The 4282-nt window shown below is 45.2% G+C and overlaps 1 long non-coding RNA gene across 2 annotated transcripts; it reads left to right on the forward strand.

Annotated features, from left to right (window-relative positions):
- Window positions 1-633: 633 nt before the first annotated feature.
- Window positions 634-3888, forward strand: LOC112910333 (uncharacterized). 2 transcript variants are annotated; one of them, XR_011995638.1, is made up of 2 exons: window positions 634-1183; window positions 1274-3888. It is a non-coding gene; the product is annotated as an uncharacterized lncRNA (long non-coding RNA). The 2 variants fall into 2 exon arrangements; XR_003233236.2 differs by having other exon boundaries at window positions 2712-3888.
- Window positions 3889-4282: the final 394 nt, after the last annotated feature.

Consider the following 4282-nt stretch of genomic DNA (forward strand, 5'->3'; position numbering starts at 1 on the left):
GTGATCATTGTATTGTGATTATGTTTTTTTAAGAGTCCTTATCTTTTATTTTTATTTATTTTATTTTAATTTCTTCCTTATATTTTAAAGATACATACTTAAGCATTAGTCTTGCGCCAGTTATACGGAGCCTGAGGCAAAAGGAAAAATCAGTAATACTGATTCCCTGTGAAAGACTTTGATACTGTATTCATTACGGATCTTTTGCATTGATTTTTATTTTTAAAAAATATCGTTTTAAAATATTATCTCGTTTGCTAAGCTTTTTGGTAAGGCTTCTAAGTTTTGTGCCTGAGGCAAGTGCTCACTTGCCTTACCCTAGCACTGGCCGTGCTAAAGTCATGGATGATTCACGACTTCTCAGTGAATGAATGAGGCGAAGGAGGGCTAGGGTTATAGATGAATGAAACTGCTCTGAGTTGGAAATTATTCAAACTGTTGGATGTGGTTAGCGATTCCTTGTACACTGTGTATTTGTATGCATGCATCTCTGTCAAAGCCGGACCCCTCCCAGCTCATCTCCAAGGCCGCTGGTGGAGAGCGCCGGTGGAGCGGTCACCTCGAGAACCAATCCGAGGCTCAGAAACCTCCCAAGCTCCTAGAGCGGACCGGAAATGACGCCGCAGAGGGGCCTCCTCCCCCTCCCCCCGCGCGGGCCTAGGCAGGCAGGCTTCCTGGGCCGCAGCTCCAAGGGGCTGGGTGGGACGGCGTCTCCCGCTGTCCGGAGGCCCAGGCCCCCGGCTGCAGGCTAGGAGGCGGCTCGGCGCGGCCAGACTTCGGAGCCTGCAGCCCGACGGAGGCGGGACGTGAGAGACGTGTCCGGAAGCCTATGTCTGCGGCGAGCGCAGTGCCCGCCGCGCCGGCGCTGGCTCCCGAGGCGCCGGGCGGAGGCGGAGGCGGAGGCGGCGGCGGCAGTCGCGTCTGGCCTGCTTCGGGAGGGAACCGGGTGGATGCGAGGGCGGGAAGACGCCTCGGGCCCGGGCGCGTTTGGCACGGCCTGGCCTTGCGGGCGGTGGTCGGCCCCTGGTGGTTCCCATGCTGGCTTGGGTGAGGGGGCACGACGGGCGGAGGGGTTCGGGGGCCAGAGTCCACTGCTCAGGATAACCGCAGCTTCTGGAGCCCGTTCCCGGGAAGGCACACGCGTGGGGGCCCTGTGCGGTGCGCCGGCGATTCTGGGCAGCAGGTAGGTAGGAGAGGGGTCCTGTCGCGGGCCGGGGTAGGGGGGCAGGCGGCCTTCGGAGGTCATCGGACGCGAGCGGCGCGTGTCCCTCAGCAGGCTGCCTCTCCCTCAGAACCACGTGGACAATACAGAGGTTCGGCGGAGTTGGTGTGCAGGTGACGTCAGACCCCAGACGTGCGGTTCCTTCTCGCCCTAGGCCCCCCAGCCCCGTCCTCCCTCTCCGTTCTCCTCGCCCTCCTCTCTTCCCCCTCCTCTCCCTCTTTGTTCTGTCTGTTGCAATAGAACAACACACGTGGAGGAATTCTGTGCCAGCTACTACTACACAGCTTTACAGATGTTTTGTTGTATTGTGTAAACTTGGGGCTCAGAGAGTTTAACTTGGTAAATAGTCCAGGGTCACATAGCAGTAAGTAGCAGAACCAAGGGCTTGAATTCGCATTTGATTGACATCAGAGCCTGTATCTTTTTTTGAGCCAGTAGGGATGCTTCTTCTGTAGCCTCTCATTTTTTGAAATGCCTTTATTTACTTATATATTTACCTTTTAAAAAACATAATATATTCATGTGGTTCAAAATCAAAATACTAAGGAAGGTACCCAGTAAAGTCTCACTCCTATCTGACCTCCCACCCTCGCTCTTCCCTTCCCACCACAGCACACAGGTAACCATTTTTGATAGTGTGCTTAGCTGGGTTTCCAGAATTTCTTGGTGAAAATACAAGCAAATACAAATCTATGTTCTGATTTTCACTTTTTCTTATATGTTAGGTGGCATCTTACACTTACCTTTTTACACTTTATTCTGTATCATAAGAAATTTCCATCTTGGTATAATAGCTTGTGTATTTATGAATAAACTATTATGATAATAAAATAAGTATGTATTTTGGTCTTTATGCATGGTTCTTGGCTCATAGCTCCCAAAATCTTTATAATTTCCTAAGAGACTAGAGTAAGAGGGGCATCTTTTGTTGTAATATTTGCTGTTTACGTTTTGGTTCCTGGAGTAACTTTAGAGTGGTAAATGTGAAAAGAGTATCTTGTTATTCATTACAAACCCCTTTCAACCACATCGGAGTTTATGTTAATAAAGTGATTTTTGGGGGGAAAGCTCTAAAAAGTAGAGTTAGGAACCAATTTTGAGGATTGGAACTTACAGCTTTACCCCTGACCTCCAACAAGGGGAGAGGGGCTGGACGTTGAATTAATCACCAGTGGCCAAAGTCTACAGGCTGATGCTGTATATTTTCTATCCAAATCCCTTTCTTCTTTGGTGTCTTCCACCATAATAGCTAGAGAGCCAAAAATTCTTCCTTTCCCTGACTCCCTTATAGTTGGAGTGGCTGGCATGTGACCTGGGTCTGACGAGATTCAAGTGAAAATCACTTGTGAGGGGCTTCTAGAAACCTGTTTCTAAAGGAAGTGACTTCTCTAAAAATAATAAATTATTAAATAAAGCCTTTATAAAAAGTCCAGGGTGTCTTGGCTAGCATGCCCCGTCAGTCCTTACCCTGAACTTTCTTCTCTCCTAGCTGGAACGCAGACAAGATTCCTGTTATGCGTCTGTGGTGATGAAAGCTGCAGGACAAAGACAGTTAAGCAAGAAGACAGGAGGTGCCTGGGAGCTTCATGACATTCTTGAACAGCGGGGCAGCCCTGGATGCTTTACCTCAGGACCTCTTCTTTTTTTTTTTTTTTTTTTTATTTATGATAGTCACAGAGAGAGAGAGAGAGAGGCAGAGACATAGGCAGAGGGAGAAGCAGGCTCCATGCACCGGGAGCCCGACGTGGGATTCGATCCCAGGTCTCCAGGATCGCGCCCTGAGCCAAAGGCAGGTGCCAAACGGCTGCACCACCCAGGGATCCATCCCCTCAGGACCTCTTCTTAAGTGACATGCTCACTCCTTTCTGTGTAACCCACTGGAGTAGACTTTTCTGTTAGGGAAAGTCCTATCCTGACTGATGATATCTGCTGGTAAACATCAGCATCTGTTCTGTGCCAGTGCAGTTCTAACCACTTGATGTATTAACCCTTAAGTCCTCATAATGACCTTATGAGATAGACCAAAAGTTCTTAAAACTGTGGTCCCTGAGCCAACAGCATGAGCATTACCTGGAATCTTGTTGGAAGAGCAAACTTGGGTTCCTGGCCTCAGACCTGAATCAGAAACTCTGGGAGTAGGGACCCAGCAGTCTGTTTTAAGAACCCTTCCAGGTGATTCTGATGTATACTGAATTTGATAGGTTGATCTCTGTAGACTGGGTACTGTCCCCATTTTACAGGTAAGTAGACTGAATTTAAGTCATCCAAAGTCCTACAACCAGTAAGATGAACTACTGATTCTGTGTCTATAATGACTGCATTACATCACATGTTGAGAACTACTCTAGAGAAGTGGTCTCCAAAATTTGAAGGCATATGCTTTTGAAAAATAATGTATCTCTCTGCATGTTTCTAGATTGGCATATAAAATCTTACATTATAAGTTTAAACAATGGTACAGAATGTGATTTCCTATATGTTACAAATTGTGACAGTTAAAAATATGTTCTATCCCTTCTCTATCCAGTGGAATCTAAGTACCATACTGATTAGAATTTTAAAAAACATAATTTTCCTCCAACATTTGAAATTTTACATCCTCTTTTCTACCTGAACTTGCATATTCATTCCCCTACCCCACAAAAATAAATTCTCTGTAACATGGCTGTTTTTGGTCTATTCTGTCATATTTTTCTGCAACAAAAAAGTCTAAACATTAAATTTCATTTTTTTTTAAGTTCCAGGGACTGAAACAGGTTTAAGAGTGAATTTGTTTTCTGTATTAAGTTACTATAATTTTTATTAGTTAAAATCAAATCATTGTGAATGTATTATGTATTTTGATAAGTTAGCAGATGAACATCGAATTACAAATGCATCTCTTAATGGGATGGATGTGACTAAGATTTTCTAATTCATGTATCTGTGGATAAATATTCCTTATTGCAAGAAAGAGACAAGTTCAACATCAATATTTGTATTTTCATTATAGATATGAGAGATTATATTAGTTTACAGAGGTAGATAGGAGTTCAAGGATTTTTGAAATAAGAATGCAAT

The sequence above is a fragment of the Vulpes vulpes genome, chromosome 12 (assembly GCF_048418805.1).
Source record: "Vulpes vulpes isolate BD-2025 chromosome 12, VulVul3, whole genome shotgun sequence".
NCBI classification, from domain to species: domain Eukaryota; kingdom Metazoa; phylum Chordata; class Mammalia; order Carnivora; family Canidae; genus Vulpes; species Vulpes vulpes.